The 22,472-nt window shown below is 39.6% G+C and overlaps 1 protein-coding gene across 6 annotated transcripts in view; it reads right to left on the bottom strand.

Moving 5' to 3' along the window:
- The window catches only part of cenpa (histone H3-like centromeric protein A), a 128,842-nt gene that overhangs the window by 51,060 nt on the left and 55,310 nt on the right, over nucleotides 1-22,472 (bottom strand). The window lies entirely within an intron of this gene.

Here is a 22,472-nt window from a genome sequence, read left to right as displayed (position 1 = left end):
GACTTGGGAGCTTTTGAATCGCTTACTTAAAACCGAAAGTCAAAATACGGATGTCCGCACAAGACAATAATGGTGTGGAGTAGAGCGAGCATTTTAAATAAATTCCTATTAAGTAGGATTGAACTAAACAGAAAGAATGTTCACTCTGTTCTGCTGGTTCCTCGCTGGTGGATCATATGATTACTTTGTCATAATCTATGCTATTATAAACTATAAATGCTATTATAAACTATACGTATTAATAATAGATGATACACATTGCTCTTATTTTTGAAAAATACATTCATGAAAAACAAGATAACAAAAATCAAAAAGATATAGCCATGGCTGCTATAAATGTTTGAAATGCATAGCACAGATGTTTACTGACGAAGCAACATATAATTGAAAGGCAATTAATAATCTGTCATTACGTCACTGCATTATGATATTACCGCTCCAATACGGTGCAGCACAAAGCACTTATGTGCATCCCGAGCGGAGAATGATGTGCTTGAAGCCACATGAAGTTACAGCGCGTTGAGTCCGTATTGAAAAGTTCAAAGCACAAAGGAAATACATATTTATGAACAGTGTATTATACATTATCCATCTATGCAATAGTTTATTGAGCCTTTTCTTTTAAAGGTTTTAAATTTCAGTTACTGTGTGCGTGAAGAACAATTATAGTGCTCTGACTCTAGTGTTGTGATCTAACCGACAGCGTCCGACACCCGGTAGAAAGTAACACGATTAAGTTACAGCAATAAAGTCCAGCAAGAAAAAGTTTCTTAATTCGAAAATATAGACCTTTAGACCTTTATCTTAAAGACCCAGTATAATAGGATTAACATTGAATCATCTTGAAGATCGTTTCATCATTGATTGTAACCGAATGCGACGTGCTGTTTGAATGCTGAATGGAGAATGACTGACAGGCGCAGAGAGGGAAAGGTTTACGTGTTCTTGAATTTAATGACTTAAATATTAATTTCTATATCACATAATAGCTTCAGAACACTTATAATACAGTACACAAAAACTTTATGGTACTTTAGAAAGTTTTTGTGCCTTTCGTGGGGATTAACAATAACATAGAATAGTATATGCACAATATAGAATTTGAATCAGCCTCGTCTGATCAATACCCGATCCGGCAAAGACGGCAGTGTCAGAGCCGATACCGATCCTGAGTATCTAATCGGCGCATCCCTAACTACTAAAATGTAAACACACGGCAGATGTAGACCTGGATGTACACCTGACCTTTCAGAAGGTTGCTCACGCATACTTTGTGGTTGATTGATATGGGTTGTTAGTTTTATCTACAGTTACAAAAATCGCTATATACATTGTACTCCTCAAGCCATAGAACTTTCCAATTCATAGTCATTAGTTTGGATCAAGAGGAAGTCAGATATTTTGGTTTGAATATGGTGAGCCTCTCTCTGAGCCTACGTCCCTGTATGGCAAGCCCTTTTAACATTTAAAAGCTAAGTTTGCCTATCCGGAATTAACATTGTAGATATCAACACGCCAACTTTTGACAAAAGTGACTAGTCGTAATTACATTTTGGATAGTTTGTATTATCATTTAAAATATCTGTAATGTAATTGTGACTAGTCGAAACGACAGATAGAGTATGGCAAGCAGTTTTAACATTTAATCATTAAAGGGCCAAAGCCTGCGGCACCGCCACCCCGGTGCCTTTAGGTAACTAAAGGAACCGGGGTTGCGGTGCCACCGGCTTGGGCCCGCCATCGCTGCTCGCAGCTATATTTATTCTTCTTCTTTATTATTTTTCTGCTACCTTTTGGGCATTTTTGGGGCCCTTAACATGCTCGAAAACTCTTGAAACTTTGCACACGGGTCAGAACCCGCGGCCATCAGGGCCGGGCTGAAGATGGTACCCGGGCGTGGGAGGGCGGCTCGTCAGCGCCCCCTGGAACGGGGTCCGAACACTTGGTCCATAACTCAAACACGCTTGTATGTAATAATATGAAACTCGGTACACACGTTGATCTCGTCGTTTCATCTATACCTCGCGCTCTTACTTTTTACCCCAGCCAAACAGGAAGTCGGCTATTGAGGTTTGTTTGTAAAACGCTCGCAATGGAATGTGAAATACTCCTCCTAGAGCTTTGATCCAAATTCGACAAAACTCGGTCAGCGTGAAGTCAAGACATTGAGGATGAAAGTTTGCGAGGGGATTTTTGATATTTCGGACGGTTTGGCCGTGGCGAGGAAACGAAATCATGGCGAGAAACGTGAAACAGGAAGTGTGTTATAACTTCAGCATACATCAACCGATCTTGATGAAACTTCAGCAGTGTGTTCGCTGTAAGAGGACGATCACATGGATGTGACTATTGTGAGTCAAAGTTATAGCGCCACCAACTGGCAGCAGGAAGTGTGTCACTTTCAAAATGCTTTGATATCACCCTTTTATTTTTACCCGATTTGCTTCAAACTTTATCTGTATAATGTAAACATACGGCAGATGTAAACCTGTGAATGGATTCTTGATATCTTTAAAACTGTTGCTGTGGCAACGCATCAAACTTTACCATTCTTTTAGGATGCTTTTGAGACCCTTAGCATGCTTCAAATTGCATGAAACTCGACAGACACATCACATTTATTAGCCAGTAGACATGTGCAAAGTTTCAGAAACGGGCGTGGTGAGGGCTCAGTAGCGCCACCTTTTGACAAAAGTGGGGTTTTTAGTTTTATCTACAGTTACAAAAATCAGTATGTATATTGTACTCCTCGAGCCGGACAACTTTCTAATTGACACTCATTAGCAAGGACCCACAGAAAGTCAGATATGTTTGTTTGAATGTGGTCCTGCTGTCTTTGAGCCTACATCTCTCTCTGTGTTTGCCAGTTTGTGCCTCTGTGTGTGTGTTTGTAGGGGGAGGGGGTTTAACCATTTCACTGCTGTGTGTCTCGCCTGCAGAAAAAGAAAATACATTTCTTAAGCCTGGTATGTTTTAAATAAGTTTTTTTATTTTAATTTTTATAAGTAAAGGCATATAACCAGTTTAATTGTAGTGCATTGACAATAGTTTATATAATTAGTTTATTAATTAAATTAACTTGGTCCATAAACTTGATCTGAAAATTTGGTCCATAAATCAAACACACTTGCATGTAATAATATGAAACTTGGTACACATATAGATCTCATCGTTTCATATATACTTCACACTCTTACTTTTTACCCCAGCCCAACAGGAAGTCGGCTATTTAGGGTTGTTTAAAACACATGCAATGGAATTTAAAGTATTGCTCTTAGAGCACTGAACCAAATTCGACGAAACTCGATCAGCGTGAAGTCAAGACATTTAGGATGAAAAGGTGCCAAGGGATTTTTGATATCTCGAACGGTTTGACCGTGGTGAGGAAACGAAATTATGGCGAGAAACATGAAACAGGATGTGTGTTATAACTTCAGCATACATTAACTGATCTTGATGAAACTTCAGCAGTGTCTTCGCTGTAAGAGGACGATCACATGGATGTGACTATTGTGAGTCAAAGTTATAGCTCCACCAACTGGCAGCAGGAAGTGTGTCACTTTCAAAATGCTTTGAAATCACCCTTTTATTTTTAACCGATTTGCTTCAAACTTCATCTGTATAATGTAAACATACGGCAGATGTAGACCTGTGAATGGATTCTTGATATCTTTGATACTGTTTCTGTGGCAACGCATCAAACTTTAACATTCTTTTAGGATGCTTTTGGGACTATTAGCATGCTTGAAATTGCTTGAAACAGATAGATACAGATAGCTCGACAGATACATCACATTTATTAGCCAGTAGACATGTGCAACTATGGCAAAAGATTAAAGTAATGTCAAAAAAGTAAACACTAAAAGCCTCATATCTTCTAAAAATGTAATTATACATAATTTGTTTCTAAATTATATTATACAAATATTATAACTAAACCAATTTTTCCCTTTTTTCATTTAAGAATTATTTTTACATTCAAAAACAGCCAGAATGGTTGTAAAATTTAGAAAAAAAATAATAATCTGAGTCATACGTAGTGCTATACTGCCCTCTTGTGTTCAATATCAGGTAGGCCTATTGTGTATATTCCCACCGGTAAATCAACGTGTGACTCCGCTGGGACTTTTAGAGTTTTTAAATCGCTTACTTTAAACCGAAAGTCAAAATACGGATGTCCGCACAAGGCATTAATGGTGTGGAGTAGAGCGAGCGTTTTAAATAAATTCCTATTAAGTAGGATTGAACTAAACAGAATGAATGTTCACTCTGTTCTGCTGGTTCCTCGCTGGTGGATCATATGATTATTTTGTCGTAATCTATGACAAAAATGCTATTATAAACTATATTAATGGATAATACACATTGCTCTTTGTATTGTTGAAAAATACATCCATGAAAAACAAGATAACAAAAATCAAAAAGATATAGCCATGGGTACTATAAAATTGCTACTAAACATTTTTGAAATGTATAGCACAGATGTTTAATGAGGCAGCAACATATAATTGAAAGGCAATTAATAATCTGTCATTGCGTCACTGTATTATGATATTAAAGGCTCCAATACAGTGCAGCACAAAGCACTTATGTGCATCCCGAGCAGAGAATGATGTGCTTGAAGCCACATGAAGTTACAGCGTGTTGAGTCCGCATTGAAAAGTTCAAAGCACAAAGGAAATACATATTTATGAACAGTGTATTATACATTATCTATCTATGCAATAGTTTATTGAGCCTTTTCTTTTAACGGTTTTAAATTTCAGTTACTGTGTGCGTGAAGAACAATTATAGTGCTCTGACTCTAGTGTTGTGATCCAACCGACAGCGTCCGGCACCCGGTAGAAAGTAACACGATTAAGTTACAGCAATAAAGTCCAACAAGAAAAAGTTTCTTCATTCGAAAACATAGACCTTTAGACCTTTATCTTAAAGATCGAGTATAATAGGATTAACATTGGATCATCTTGAAGATCGTTTCATCATTGACTGTAACCGAATGCGACGCGCTGTTTGAATGCTGAATGGAGAATGATTGACAGACGCAGAGAGGAAAAAGTTTACGTGTTCTTGAATTTAATGACTTAAATATTAATTTCTATATCACATAATGGCTTCAGAACAATTATAATGCAGTACACTTTATGGTACTTTAGAAAGTTTTGTGCCTTTTGTGGGGATTAACAATAACATAAAATAGCATATGCACAATATAGGATTTGAATCAGCCTCGTCTGATCAAAACCCGATCCGGCAAAGATGGCAGCATCAGAGCCGATACCGATCCTGAGTATCTAATCGGCACATCCCTAACTACTAAAATGTAAACACACGGCAGATGTATACCTGGATGTACACCTGACCTTTCAGAAGGTTGCTCACGCATACTTTGTGGTTGATATGTGCCCTCGATGCGCACTTTTGCAGAGCCCTTACTGATGCAAGCTCTTCAGCACACTTCTTTTCGACAGTCATAGCGGGGGTACGTTTTTGCTCGTCGTGCAGAATAACCCTAAAGGCACCAAGGTCGCGGTGCCACCGGCTTATATATATATATGTACATATATATATATATATATATATATATGTATATATATAAAAATATAGCTGTGAGCAGCGATGAAGGGCCAAAGCCGGCAGTACCGCCACCCCGGTGCCTTTAGCTAACTAAAGGCACCGGGGTTGCGGTGCCACCGGCTTGGGCCCGCAATCGCTGCTCGCAGCTATATTTAGGGCCCAAGCCTTGAAAGGGCGAAGGCCCTATTGTTTTCCTAAGGATTATTTATTAGGGCCCAAGCCCTGAAGGGGCGAAGGCCCTATTGTTTTCCTTGGGATTATTAGGGCCCAAGCCCTGAAAGGGCGAAGGCCCTATTGTTTTCCTTAGGATTATTATTATTATTAGGGCCCAAGCCCTGAAAGGGCGAAGGCCCTATTGTTTTCCTTGGGATTATTTTTCTTTACTATTATTATTATTATTATAATAATTATTATTTTACTACCTTTTGGGCACTTTTGGGGCCCTTAACATGCTCGAAAACTCTTGAAACTTTGCACACGGGTCAGAACCCGCGGCCATCAGAGCCGGGCTGAAGCTGGTACCCGGGCGTGGTAGGGCGGCTCGTCAGCGCCCCCTGGAACGGGGTCCGAACACTTGGTCCATAACTCAAACACGCTTGTATGTAATAATATGAAACTCGGTACACATGTTGATCTCATCGTTTCATCTATACCTCACACTCTTACTTTTTACCCCAGCCCAACAGGAAGTCGGCTATTGAGGTTTGTTTGTAAAACGCTCGCAATGGAATGTCATATACTCCTCCTAGAGCTTTGATCGAAATTCGACGAAACTCGGTCAGCGTGAAGTCAAGACATTGAGGATGAAAGTTTGCGAGGGGATTTTTGATATCTCGAACGGTTTGTCCGTGGCGAGGAAACGAAATCATGGCGAGAAACGTGAAACAGGAAGTTTGTTATAACTTCAGCATACATTAACTGATCTTGATGAAACTTCAGCAGTTTGTTCGCTGTAAGAGGACGATCACATGGATGTGACTATTGTGAGTCAAAGTTATAGCGCCACCAACTGGCAGCAGGAAGTGTGTCACTTTCAAAATGCTTTGATATCACCCTTTTATTTTTACCCGATTTGCTTCAAACTTCATATGTATAATGTAAACATACGGCAGATGTAGACCTGTGAATGGATTCTTGATATCTTTGAAACTGTTGCCGTGGCGACGCATCAAACTTTACCCTTCTTTTAGGATGCTTTTTGGATGCTTTTGAGACCCTTAGCATGCTTCAAATTGCATGAAACTCGACAGACACATCACATTTATTAGCCAGTAGACATGTGCAAAGTTTCAGAAACGGGCGTGGTGAGGGCTCAGTAGCGCCACCTTTTGACAAAAGTGGGGTTGTTAGTTTTAACTAGAGTTACAAAAATTGGTATGTATATTGTACTCCTCGAGCCGGACAACTTTCTAATTGACACTTATTAGCTAGGACCCACAGAAAGTCAGATATTTTTGTTTGAATATGGCCACTCTGAGCCTACATGTGTCTGTGTCTCTGTGTCTTTGGCTGGCTGGCTGACTGACTGGCTGGCTGTCTGTGTGTGTGTGTGTGTGTGTGTGTGCAGGGGGAGGGGGCTTAACCATTTCACTGCTGTGTGTATGACCTGCATAAAGAAAATACATTTCTCAAGCCTGGTATTTTTTAAATAAGTTTTTATTTTTATTTTTTATAAGTAAAGGCATATAACTAGTTTAATTGTAGTGAATTGACAATAGTTTTATATAATTAGTTTATTAATCAGATTAACTTGGTCAATAAACATGGTCTGAAAATTTGGTCCATAAATCAAACACACTTGCATGTAATAATATGAAACTTGGTACACATATAGATCTCATCGTTTCATATATACTTCACACTCTTACTTTTTACCCCGGCCCAACAGGAAGTCGGCTATTTAGGGTTGAGTTTAAAACACATGCAATGGAATTTAAATTATTGCTCCTAGAGCGCTGAACCAAATTCGACGAAACTCGATCAGCGTGAAGTCAAGACATTAAGGATGAAAAAGTGCCACAGGATTTTTGATACCTCGAACGGTTTGGCCGTGGCGAGGAAACGAAATCATGGCGAGAAACATAAAACAGGATGTGTGTTATAACTTCAGCATACATTAACTGATCTTGATGAAACTTCAGCAGTGTTTTCGCTGTAAGAGACCGATCACATGGATGTGACTATTGTGAGTCAAAGTTATAGCGCCACCAACTGGCAGCAGGAAGTGTGTCACTTTCAAAATGCTTTGAAATCACTCTCTTATTTTTAACCGATTTGCTTCAAACTTCATCTGTATAATGTAAATACACGGCAGATGTAGACCTGTGAATGAATTTTTGATATCTTTGATACTGTTGCCGTGGCAACGAAACAAACTTTAACATTCTTTTTTGATGCTTTTGGGACTCTTAGCATGCTTGAAATTGCTTGAAACTCAACAGATACATCACATTTATTAGCCAGTAGACATGTGCAACTATGGCAAAAGATTAAAGTAATGTGAAAAAAGTAAACACTAAAAGCCTCATATCTTCTAAAAATGTAATTATACATCATTTGTTTCTAAATTAAATTATACAAATATTATAACTTCCCCAATTTTTCCCTTTTTTCATTTAAGAATTATGTTTACGTTCAAAAACAGCCAGAATTGTTGTAAAATTCAGAAAAAAATAATAATCTGAGTCATACGTAGTGCTATACTGCCCTCTTGTGTTCAATATCAGGTAGGCCTATTGTGTATATTCCCACCGGTTAATCAACGTGTGACTCCGCTGGGACTTGGGAGCTTTTAAATCGCTTACTTAAAACCGAAAGTCAAAATACGGATGTCCGCACAAGACATTAATGGTGTGGAGTAGAGCGAGCATTTTAAATAAATTCCTATTAAGTAGGATTGAACTAAACAGAAAGAATGTTCACTCTGTTCTGCTGGTTCCTCGCTGGTGGATCATATGATTACTTTGTCATAATCTATGACAAAAATGCTATTATAAACTATATTAATAATAGATAATACACATTGCTCTTATTTTTAAAAAATACATTCATGAAAAACAAGATAACAAAAATCATAAAAAGATATAGCCATGGCTGCTATAAATGTTTGAAATGCATAGGACAGATGTTTAATGACGCAGCAACATATAATTGAAAGGCAATTAATAATCTGTCATTACGTCACTGCATTATGATATTACGGCTCTAATACGGTGCAGCACAAAGCACTTATGTGCATCCCGAGCGGAGAATGATGTGCTTGAAGCCACATGAAGTTACAGCGCATTGAGTCCGTATTGAAAAGTTCAAAGCACAAAGGAAATACATATTTATGAACAGTGTATTATACATTATATATCTATGCAATAGTTTATTGAGCCTTTTCTTTTAAAGGTTTTAAATTTCAGTTACTGTGTGCGTGAAGAACAATTATAGTGCTCTGACTCTAGTGTTGTGATCTAACCGACAGCGTCTGACACCCGGTAGAAAGTAACACGATTAAGTTACAGCAATAAAGTCCAGCAAGAAAAAAATTCTTAATTCGAAAATATAGACCTTTAGACCTTTATCTTAAAGACCCAGTATAATAGGATTAACATTGAATCATCTTGAAGATCGTTTCATCATTGACTGTAACCGAATGCGACGTGCTGTTTGAATGCTGAATGGAGAATGACTGACAGGCGCAGAGAGGGAAAAGTTACGTGTTCTTGAATTTAATGACTTAAATATTAATTTCTATATCACATAATAGCTTCAGAACACTTATAATACAGTACACAAAAACTTTATGGTACTTTAGAAAGTTTTTGTGCCTTTGTGCCTTACATAGAATAGTATATGCACAATATAGAATTTGAATCAGCCTCGTCAAAGATGGCAGTGTCAGAGCCGATACCGATCCTGAGTATCTAATCGGCGCACTTCTTTTCAACAGTCAAATTGAAATTGAAATTGCTTGAAACTCAACAGATACATCACATTTATTAGCCAGTAGACGTGCAAAGTTTCAGAAACGGGCATGGTGCAAGGACTAAATAGCGCCACCTTTTGACAAAAGTGGGGTTGTTAGTTTTATCTACAGTTACAAAAATCGGTATATACATTTTACTCCTCAAGCCGGACAACTTTCTATTACATAGTCATTAGCTCGGACCAAGAGGAAGTCCGATATTTTGGTTTGAATATGGTGAGCCTCTCTCTGAGCCTACGTCCCTGTATGGCAAGCCCTTTTAACATTTAAAAGCTAAGTTTGCCTATCCGGAATTAACATTGTAGATATCAACAACGTCTTTCTGTCTATTCGTAATTACATTTTGGATAGTTTGTATTATCATTTAAGATATCTGTAACATAATTTTGACTAGTCGAAATGACAGAGTATGGCAAGCCGTTTTAACATTTAATCATGAAAGGGCCAAAGCCTTCGGCACCGCCACCCGGGTGCCTTTAGGTAACTAAAGGAACCGGGGTTGCGGTGCCACCGGCTTGGGCCCGCCATCGCTGCTCGCAGCTATATTTATTAGGGCCCAAGCCCTGAAAGGGCGAAGGCCCTATTGTTTTCCTTGCGATTATTTTTCTTCTCTATTATTATAATAATTATTATTTTACTACCTTTTGGGCACTTTTGGGGCCCTTAACGTGCTCGAAAACTCTTGAAACTTTGCACACGGGTCAGAACCCGCGGCCATCAGAGCCGGGCTGAAGCTGGTACCTGGGCGTGGCAGGGGGGCTCGTCAGCGCCCCCTGGAACGGGGTCCGAACACTCGGTCCATAACTCAAACACGCTTGCATGTAATAATATGAAACTCGGTACACATGTTGATCTCATCGTTTCATCTATACCTCGCGCTCTTACTTTTTACCCCAGCCCAACAGGAAGTCGGCTATTGAGGTTTGTTTGTAAAACGCTCGCAATGGTATTTGAAATACTCCTCCTAGAGCTTTGATCCACATTCGACGAAACTCGGTCAGCGTGAAGTCAAGACATTGAGGATGAAAGTTTGCGAGGGGATTTTTGATATCTCGAACGGTTTGGCCGTGGCGAGGAAACGAAATCATGGCGAGAAACGTGAAACAGGAAGTTTGTTATAACTTCAGCATACATTAACTGATCTTGATGAAACTTCAGCAGTATGTTCGCTGTAAGAGGACGATCACATGGATGTGACTATTGTGAGTCAAAGTTATAGCGCCACCAACTGGCAGCAGGAAGTGTGTCACTTTCAAAATGCTTTGATATCACCCTTTTATTTTTACCCGATTTGCTTCAAACTTCATATGTATAATGTAAACATACGGCAGATGTAGACCTGTGAATGGATTCTTGATATCTTTGAAGATGTTGCCGTGGCGACGCATCAAACTTTACCCTTCTTTTAGGATGCTTTTAGGATGCTTTTGAGACCCTTAGCATGCTTCAAAATGCATGAAACTCGACAGACACATCACATTTATTAGCCAGTAGACACGTGCAATGTTTCAGAAACGGGCGTGGTGAGGGCTCAGTAGCGCCACCTTTTGACAAAAGTAGGGTTGTTAGTTTTATCTACAGTTACAAAAATCGGTATGTATATTGTACTCCTCGAGCCGGACAACTTTCTAATTGACACTCATTAGCTAGGACCCACAGAAAGTCAGATATGTTTGTTTGAATGTGGTCTTGCTTAATCTGAGCCTACATCTCTGTTTTTGCCTGTCTGTGTATGTGTGTGTGTTTGTAGGGGGAGGGGTCTTAACCATTTCACTCCTGTGTGTATGGCCTGCATAAAAAATAAATGCCTTAAGCCTGGTATTTTTTTAAATAAGTTTTTTATTTTTTATAAGTAAAGGCATATAACCAGTTTAATTGTAGTGCATTAATAGTTTTATATAATTAGTTTATTAATTAAATTAACTTGGTCCATAAACTTGATCTGAAAATTTGGTCCATAAATCAAACACACTTGCATGTAATAATATGACTTGAGTGTTAATCACATCATGTTTTCAGTTTGAATTTAAAATATAGCTGCGAGCAGCGATTGCGGGCCCAAGCCGGTGGCACCGCAACCCCGATGCCTTTAGTTATCCAAAGGCTCAAAAAGACAAGGGATGGTGGTACCGCCGGCTTTGGCCCTTTATCGCTGCTCACAGCTATATTTATATTTAATAAAAAGCCAGTGGCACCGCCACCTTGGTGCCTTAATGGTTATTCTGTACGACGTGTAAAAACGTAACCCCCGCTTTGACTATCAAAAAGAAGTGTATTGTAGAGCTTGCATCAATGCGGACTCGATGCGCTGTGCGCTGTAACTCCATGTGGCTTTAAGCGCATCATTCTCCACTCGGGATGCGCATAAGCGTTTTGTGCCACACTGTACTGAGCCTTTCATATCATAATGCAGTGACGCAATGACAGATTATTAATTGCCTTTCTTGTTCTGTTCCATCTATTATATGTTGATAATAGATAGGACAGAGCACTAAAAACCTCAAACAAAGCACTAAAAACTTAAGCTGTTTGCTGTGTAGTCTGAGAATGAGCTGTTTGATTTGCACCCTCTTCCTCTTCAATGTCCTCCATAAAAACCAGGTATCCAGGTCCATGTTGTTCTAGAAAGTTTGTATGTTGCTGCCTCAGTTAACATCTCTGCTATACATTTAAAACATGGCTATATCTAAAATAATTTATCTTTTTGATTTTTGTTATCTTGTTTTTCATGAATATTTTACAACAATACAAAGAGCAATGTGTATTTTCCAATAATATAGTTTGTAATGGCTTTTTTTGTCATAGATTATAATCATATATTTTTTGGATTTGTTATTTATCTGTATAATGAAGTTGTCTGTATTAAGTAGATTGTGTTTAACACACACAAGATTGATTTATTACTTCAACACATAGTTATAGAAATTCTACTTTATCTAAAAAACCCTGCACTTTATACACACACACACACACACACACACACACACACACACACACACACACACATAAATACATGTAAATAAAAATACCAAAAAAAACATCAAATGTGTTTTTAGTCAGAGTATTATTTTATACAGAAACAAATATTTGTAATTCAGATAAGAATGAAGTTAGTGTTTTAAAATCTTAAGGAAAAGAAATATATTGAATGAAATATAGCACATGAATTTTAAATTCATTCAACTTCAATTACAAATACAATCTTACTTTTATTTAAAGCAATCTATACATTTAAAAGATGGGGGTTATATGCCTATTTTGTCATTTAAAAATATTGTTATGCAAAATTGTTATGCAAAAAGACAAGGACTTAGAGACAAGGACTTGAAGGAAAAATCACAGCCAGCCACACACACACACACATAAACACAGACAACAGCCCTCCCCTCCCCACACACACACACACCCACACACACACACACACAGAGAGAGAGAGAGAGAGAGAGAGAGAGAGAGAGAGAGAGAGAGAGAGAGAGAGAGAATCGCAGGGGAAATAAATCCATTCAAACTACAATATCTGACTTTCTGTTGCTCAGAGCGAATGACTTTAAATTGGAAAGTTGATCGGCTTGACGAGAACAATATACGTGGTAAGTTTTGTAACTGTAGGTAAATTGAGCAAAGTTATAACACACTTTATGTGTCCTTTTTTAGTCATAAAATTCATTTCCTCGCCACGGCCAGACCGTTCGAGATATCAAAAATCCGTCCGGAATTGAGCATCCTCAATGTCTTGACTTCATGCACACCGAGTTTGGTTGTGATTGGTAAACACATGCATTGTGATTTGATGTATTTCTCCTAGGACAATTATTCAAACAACCCATAATTCATAATTCATAAATAACTTCCATTTGAACTGTCATAAAACTTAGAGCACGAAAGTTGTTTGGCCTGATGTGATCTATAATTGTACCGAGTTTCATATTAATTCATGCAAGTGTGTTTGATTTATGGACAAATGTTCGAATCCCAGTCCAGGGGGCGCTGTCGAGCCGCCCTGCCACGCCCGGTTACCAGCTTCAGCCCGGCCCTGATGGCCATGGGTTCTGACCCGTGTGCAAAGTTTCAAGAGTTTTCGAGGATGTTAAGGCCCCCGAAAATGCCAGAGAAGTCGCACACAGCAAATAAAGGGTTAAAATTAACCTGACAGGCGCCCCTCCTCTCACTCACACAGAGGGACACTGAGACACTGGCAAAATTCTGAGATTTTCTCTACATTCAAACAAACATATCTGACTTTCTGTGGGTCCTAGCTAATGAGTGTCAATTAGAAAGTTGTCCGGCTCGAGGAGTACAATATACATACCGATTTTTGTAACTGTAGATAAAACTAACAACCCCACTTTTGTCAAAAGGTGGCGCTACTGAGCCCTCACCACGCCCGTTTCTGAAACTTTGCACATGTCTACTGGCTAATAAATGTGATGTGTCTGTCGAGTTTCATGCAATTTGAAGCATGCTAAGGGTCTCAAAAGCATCCTATAAGAATGGTAAAGTTTGATGCGTTGCCACGGCAACAGTTTAAAAGATATCAAGAATCCATTCACAGGTCTACATCTATCGTATGTTTACATTATTCAGATGAAGTTTGAAGCAAATCGGGTAAAAATAAAAGGGTGATTTCAAAGCATTTTGAAAGTGACACACTTCCTGCTGCCAGTTGGTGGCGCTATAACTTTGACTCACAATAGTAACATCCATGTGATCGTCCTCTTACAGCGAACACACTGCTGAAGTTTCATCAAGATCAGTTAATGTATGCTGAAGTTATAACACACTTCCTGTTTCACGTTTCTCGCCATAGTTTCGTTTCCTCGCCATGGACAAACCGTTCGAGATATCAAAAATCCCCTCGCAAACTTTCATCCTCAATGTCTTGACTTCACGCTGACTGAGTTTCGTCGAACTTGGATCAAAGCTCTAGGAGGAGTATTTAACATTCCATTGCGAGCGTTTTACAAACAAACCTCAATAGCCGACTTCCTGTTGGGCTGGGGTAAAAAGTAAGAGTGTGAGGTATAGATGAAACGATGAGAGCAACATGTGTACCGAGTTTCATATTATTACATACAAGCGTGTTTGAGTTATGGACCAAGTGTTCGGACCCCGTTCCAGGGGGCGCTGACGAGCCGCCCTGCCACGCCCAGGTACCAGCTTCAGCCCGGCTCTGATGGCCGCGGGTTCTGACCCGTGTGCAAAGTTTCAAGAGTTTTCGAGCATGTTAAGGGCCCCAAAAGTGCCCGAATAGTCGTTAGAAAAATAAAAGAAAAAAAAAAAATAATCGGAAGGAAAACAATAGGGCCTTCGCCCTTTCAGGGCTTGGGCCCTAAATATATAAATTATGTAAAAAAAAATAAAGTTGATCCAGCTGGAGCGCAGGCTGAGAATAGCGCTGTCATGACTGGATCACGAGATCATCAGTCATGCCCTCTCATACCTTACGCGCACACCACGCCCACTTACATCAGATCACATCAACATGTCAGCCGGAGGGATAACGAGGGTCGTCGTCGCTTTTGGATTCAAGAATTTCTTACAACAAGATGGCAAAAGAACAGCGCTTTGCAAGACATGCAACGTTAAGATCGCGGACAGTCAGATGACAACCTCCAATTTCGTCCGTCATTTGAAGAGCCATTCTGCCCACTGTGCCCAGTAAGTGCTTGTCAATTTGTTAATGTTATCTGGTTAGCTCGTTCGTAGTTAGCTAGCTAATGTAAGTTAAAGGAGAACTCCGGCGCAAAATTACACATTGTTACCTAGTCAACCGTTATCTGAGATTTGTTTTCATGACTGCCGAATGTAAATAGTTTTATCTATAAAAACAGTTTAGCCTATAAGTGACGTCCGACATTCTGCATATTGTGTTATTTTGTTAAGCCCCACTAAAGGCATAAAAAACTGTAAAGCACAATCAAGTTTTCACACTATATTCCAAGACTTCTAAAGTCATTCAATAGCTTAATGTGTGGTAAAATTAATATTTTAGTCTCTAAGTTAAAGTTAACGGAAAGTCATCTCGCCTCAGTCATTCTCCATGCATCAGCATTAGCGCGTCACGTTCGGTTGCGACAGTAACACGACGACACTCTCTTCAAGATCAATGTTCCCAATATTATACTTTATTTGTAGATAAGGCATAAAGGTCTATGATTTGCATAAAATGACTATCTTGCTGGAGTGGAGTTTATTGCCCTTTAGAATACACTAAGCATTAGTGCTGCACGATTAATTATATCGCAGTCGTAATAGCGATCTCAAACCTATGCAATTATATAACGCAAAATGCCGCGATTTTATATGAAATAAACAAAGTAGGGCTATTAGCGCAGCATCTCTTCTTTTTTGTCATCCTTTGACTAGTGTTACAAGATCCCCCTCTTATTGGTTCAAATGCCTTTTCGCATTTTGCACGACAAGAAGTGAAAAGCTGCCTGTGAGTGCCCTAGATTAGAATAGATGAGACTCGCATAATGCGCATGCACTGACCGTGTGCCAGCCCAGAATAAACAGTTCTCTTTCGAGCTTGAACGAACAATAGCACACACAATTATGCCAAAATGTGATTTTGTCTAGTATCTTCATAACATAAGAAAAGTCTATGGACGAAAAGAGTTGTGCTATGAGGCGCGTGTGAGATCCGCGTCTCGGCAACGGGTGCTCTTAAAGGGCCAGCAGCGAATAAAGCGTTCTTTCAGTAAAGTTAAAAGAACAAAGGGAAATTAGAAAATTACTCACTGATCTTGAGTAAAGAACTTTTGTAGCTTTAATAAGGATTATTATATATATAATTTATGATTCAGGCAGCGCAGACTGTTTGATAACTTTATTCAATTTCTGTACCTGTTAAGACAGGAAGGGCACAGGTAAATATGTTTTTTATTATGGGTTTATGTGGGGATTGTTTGAAGTTCACTTAATTTAAAAGCTGTTATATATTTTTTTTAAGCGTAATAATTTTTTAAAAAGTTGATGGCTTTCAATTGATGGAATCACTGTAATGTTGGTTTGGTTGATGGTTTATTGATCATTATAGGTGTTATCAATCATTTATTGTTGTTGTTGTTTTTAGTTTGAGTTGAGAAATAAACTTTAATCTGTGTGTGCATTTTACTTTAGAACCAAGCAAGTTGGACTCATGAAACCATTTTATTATATCGGAGTCGCAAATCGCAATTGCAATATTGGCTCAATAATGGCAATATGACATTTTCCCAAATCGTGCAGCCCTACTAAGCATAGATTATAGATACCATCCCTTCGCTATGTTCTTTTCAATGTGAAGCGTTGCGTGCTGTGACTTGGTGTTGCTTCAAGTGCATCATTCTGCACACGGGATGCGCATGATTGCTTATAATACTTTGGGGAGACAAGGGGGCGTGGCCTAAGGGAATAGCACTCGTGATGTTAAGTGATGTTACCCCGCCATCGCTGATACAACCTTTAGCAGTCATGTTTTTGCTTCTTGAGAGAGAGAGAAAGTGTGTGTGTGTGTGTGAGCAATGGCGGTTCTAGGCGGGGCCTGGGGGGGCCAGTGCCCCTGCGACAACAAGCTTGGACCCCCTTGTGGCCCCCTAAATGTGGAGTCAGTGTGAAATATTTTTTTATAGTGTGTCACGCATTGAGCATGACAGTCACTCGTTTCAGTCTTTTGTCTCACACTCCCGTCACACATTGTATTTCTCATGCGGAAAAACTATTAATAATATATTTAATATACGCAATTTCTCTGGCCGCGCCGCTCTCACGTGAGAATCAAGCGCGTCTCGCCTGGAGTTCAGCAGTCGACCCTGCTACGCATCAGCCAATCAAAAAAAGAGAAGTGCTACTACATTGGTTGTTAGTTTTATCTACAGTTACAAAAATCGGTATATACATTGTACTCCTCAAGCCGTACAACTTTCTAATACATAGTCATTAGCTCGGACCAAGAGGAAGTCAGATATTTTGGTCTGAATATGGTGAGCCTCTCTCTGAGCCTACGTCCCTGTATGGCAAGCCCTTTTAACATTTAAAAGCTAAGTTTGCCTGTCCGGAATTAACATTGTAGATATCAACAACGTCTTTCTGTCTATTCGTAATTACATTTTGGATAGTTTGTATTATCATTTAAGATATCTGTAACATAATTGTGACTAGTCGAAATGACAGAGTATGGCAAGCCGTTTTAACATTTAATCATAAAAGGGCCAAAGCCTTCGGCACCGCCACCCGGGTGCATTTAGGTAACTAAAGGAACCGGGGTTGCGGTGCCACCGGCTTGGGCCCGCCATCGCTGCTCGCAGCTATATTTAGGGCCCAAGCCCTGAAAGGGCGAAGGCCCTATTGTTTTCCTAACGATTATTAGGGCCCAAGCCCTAAAAGGGCGAAGGCCCTATTGTTTTCCTTAGGATTATTATTATTATTATTATTATTATTATTTATACGACTATTCGGGCACTTTTGGGGCCCTTAACATGCTCAAAAACTCTTGAAACTTTGCACACGGGTCAGAACCCGCGGCCATCAGGGCCGGGCTGAAGATGGTACCCGGGCGTGGCAGGGGGGCTAGACAGCGCCCCCTGGAACGGGGTCCGAACACTTGGTCCATAAATCAAACACGCTTGCATGTAATAATATGAAACTCGGTACACATGTTGATCTCATCGTTTCATCTATACCTCGTGCTTTTACTTTTTACCCCAGCCCAACAGAAAGTCGGCTATTTAGGGTTGTTCGTAAAACACTCGCAATGGAATTTTTAATACTCCTCCTAGAGCTTTGATCCAAATTCGACGAAACTCGGTCAGCGTGAAGTCAAGACATTGAGGATGAAAGTTTGCGAGGGGATTTTTGATATCTCGAACGGTTTGGCCGTGGCGAGGAAACGAAATTATGGCGAGAAACGTGAAATAGGCAGTGTATCATAACTTCAGCACACATCAACCGATCTTGATGAAACTTCAGCAGTGTGTTCGCTGTAAGAGGACGATCACATGGATGTGACTATTGTGAGTCAAAGTTATAGCGCCACCAACTGGCAGCAGGAAGTGTGTCATTTTCAAAATGCTTTGAAATCACCCTCTAATTTTAACTCGATTTGCTTCAAACTTCATCTGTATAATGCAAATACATGGCAGATGAAGACCTGTAAATAGATTTTTGATATCTTTGAAACTGTTGCCGTGGCAACGCATCAAACATTACCATTCTTTTAGGATGCGTTTGAGACTATTAGCATGCTTCAAATTGCATGAAACTCGACAGACACATCACATTTATTAGCCAGTAGACATGTGCAACGTTTCAGAAACGGGTGTGGTGAGGGCTCAGTAGCGCCACCTTTTGACAAAAGTGGGGTTGTTAGTTTTATCTACAGTTACAAAAATCGGTATGTATATTGTACTCCTCGAGCCGGACAACTTTCTAATTGACACTCATTAGCTAGGACCCACAGAAAGTCAGATATGTTTGTTTGAATGTAGAGAAAATCTCAGAATTTTGCCAGTGTCTCAGTGTCCCTCTGTGTGAGTGAGAGGAGGGGCGCCTGTTAGGTTAATTTTAACCCTTTATTTGCTGTGTGCGACTTCTCTGGCATTTTCGGGGGCCTTAACATCCTCGAAAACTCTTGAAACTTTGCACACGGGTCAGAACCCATGGCCATCAGGGCCGGGCTGAAGCTGGTAACCGGGCGTGGCAGGGCGGCTCGACAGCGCCCCCTGGACTGGGATTCGAACATTTGTCCATAAATCAAACACACTTGCATGAATTAATATGAAACTCGGTACAATTATAGATCACATCAGGCCAAACAACTTTCGTGCTCTAAGTTTTATGACAGTTCAAATGGAAGTTATTTATGAATTATGAATTATGGGTTGTTTGAATAATTGTCCTAGGAGAAATACATCAAATTACAACGCATGTGTTTACCAATCACAACCAAACTCGGTGTGCATGAAGTCAAGACATTGAGGATGCTCAATTCCGGACGGATTTTTGATATCTCGAACGGTCTGGCCGTGGCGAGGAAATGAATTTTATGACTAAAAAAGGACAAATAAAGTGTGTTATAACTTTGCTCAATTTACCTACAGTTACAAAACTTACCACGTATATTGTTCTCGTCAAGCCGATCAACTTTCCAATTTAAAGTCATTCGCTCTGAGCAACAGAAAGTCAGATATTGTAGTTTGAATGGATTTATTTCCCCTGCGATTCTCTCTCTCTCTCTCTCTCTCTCTCTCTCTGTGTGTGTGTGTGGGTGTGTGTGTGTGTGGGGGGAGGGGAGGGCTGTTGTCTGTGTTTATGTGTGTGTGTGTGGCTGGCTGTGATTTTTCCTTCAAGTCCTTGTCTCTAAGTCCTTGTCTTTTTGCATAACAATTTTGCATAACAATATTTTTAAATGACAAAATAGGCATATAACCCCCATCTTTTAAATGTATAGATTGCTTTAAATAAAAGTAAGATTGTATTTGTAATTGAAGTTGAATGAATTTAAAATTCATGTGCTATATTTCAATATATTTGTTTTCCTTAAGATTTTAAAACACTAACTTCATTCTTATCTGAATTACAAATATTTGTTTCTGTATAAAATAATACTCTGACTAAAAACACATTTGATGTTTTTTTTTTTTGGTATTTTTACTTACATGTATGTGTGTGCGTGTGTGTATAAAGTGCAGGGTTTTTTTTAGATAAAGTAGAATTTCTATAACTATGTGTTGAACTAATAAATCACTCTTGTGTGTGTTAAACACAATCTACTTAATACAGACAACTTCATTATAAAGATAAATAACAAATCCAAAAAATATATGATTATAATCTATGACAAAAAAAGCCATTACAAACTATATTATTGGAAAATACACATTGCTCTTTGTATTGTTGTAAAATATTCATGAAAAACAAGATAACAAAAATCAAAAAGATAAATTATTTTAGATATAGCCATGTTTTAAATGTATAGCAGAGATGTTAATTGAGGCAGCAACATACAAACTTTCTAGAACAACATGGACCTGGATAGCTGGTTTTTATGGAGGACAGTGAAGAGGAAGAGGGTGCAAATCAAACAGCTCATTCTCAGACTACACAGCAAACAGCTTAAGTTTTTAGTGCTTTGTTTGAGGTTTTTAGTGCTCTGTCCTATCTATTATCAACATATAATAGATGGAACAGAACAAGAAAGGCAATTAATAATCTGTCATTGCGTCACTGCATTATGATATGAAAGGCTCAGTACAGTGTGGCACAAAACGCTTATGCGCATCCCGAGTGGAGAATGATGCGCTTAAAGCCACATGGAGTTACAGCGCACAGCGCATCGAGTCCGCATTGATGCAAGCTCTACAATACACTTCTTTTTGATAGTCAAAGCGGGGGTTACGTTTTTACACGTCGTACAGAATAACCCTAAAGGCACCAAGGTGGCGGTGCCACCGGCTTTATATTAAATATAAATATAGCTGTGAGCAGCGATAAAGGGCCAAAGCCGGCGGTACCACCATCCCGGTGCCTTTGGGTAACTAAAGGCATCGGGGTTGCGGTGCCACCGGCTTGGGCCCGCAATCGCTGCTCGCAGCTATATTTATTATTATTATTATTATTATTTATACGACTATTCGGGCACTTTTGGGGCCCTTAACATGCTCAAAAACTCTTGAAACTTAGCACACGGGTCAGAACCCGCGGCCATCAGGGCCGGGCTGAAGATGGTACCCGGGCGTGGCAGGGGGACTAGACAGCGCCCCCTGGAACGGGGTCCGAAAACTTGGTCCAAAAATCAAACACGCTTGCATGTAATAATATGAAACTCGGTGCACATATAGATCTCATCGTACATATATACCTCATACTATTACTTTTTACCCCAGCCCAACAGGAAGTGTGTTATTTAGAGTTGTTCATAAAACACTCGCAATGGAATTTGAAGTACTACTCCTAGAGAATTCAAACACACGGCACGAAACTCGGTCAGCATGAAGTCAAGGCATTGACGATGAAAGTTTGCGAGGGGATTTTTGATATCTCGAACGGTTTGGCCATGGCGAGGAAACGAAATTATGGCGAGAAACGTGAAACAGGAAGTGTGTTATAACTTCAGCATACATTAACTGATCTTGATGAAACTTCAGCAGTGTGTTCGCTGTAAGAGGACGATCACATGGATGTGACTATTGTGAGTCAAAGTTATAGCGCCACCAACTGGTAGCAGGAAGTGTGTCACTTTCAAAATGCTTTGAACTCACCCATTTATTTTTACCCGATGTGCTTCAAACTTAATCTGTATAATGTAAATACATAGCAGATGAAGACCTGTGAATGGATTCTTGATATCTTTGATACTGTTGCCGTGGCAACGCATCAAACTTTAAAATTCTTTTTTTTATGATTTTGAGACTCTTAGCGGCTTTTGGGGCCCTTAACGGCTTTGAAAACTCTTGAAACTTTGCACAAAGGTCAGATCCCACAGCCATCAGAGCCGGGCTGAAGCTGGTACCTGGGTGTGGCAGGGGGGCTAGACAGCGCCCCCTGGAACGGGGTCCGAACACTTGGTCCATAAATCAAACACGCTTGCATGTAATAATATGAAACTCGGTACACATGTTGATCTCATCGTTTCATCTATACCTCACGCTCTTACTTTTTACCCCAGCCAAACAGGAAGTCGGCTATTGAGGTTTGTTTGTAAAACGCTCGCAATGGAATGTGCAATACTCCTCCTAGAGAATTCAAACACACGGCACGAAACTCGGTCAGCATGAAGTCAAGGCATTGAGGATGAAAGTTTGCGAGGGGATTTTTGATATCTCGAACGGTTTGGCCGTGGCGAGGAAACAAAATTATGGCGAGAAACATGAAACAGGAAGTGTGTTATAACTTCAGCATACATTAACTGATCTTGATGAAACTTCAGCAGTGTGTTCACAGT

The sequence above is a fragment of the Pimephales promelas genome, chromosome 18 (assembly GCF_988280905.1).
Source record: "Pimephales promelas chromosome 18, fPimPro1.hap1.1, whole genome shotgun sequence".
NCBI classification, from domain to species: Eukaryota; Metazoa; Chordata; class Actinopteri; order Cypriniformes; family Leuciscidae; genus Pimephales; species Pimephales promelas.
This window is presented reverse-complemented; position numbering and strand designations above follow the sequence as displayed.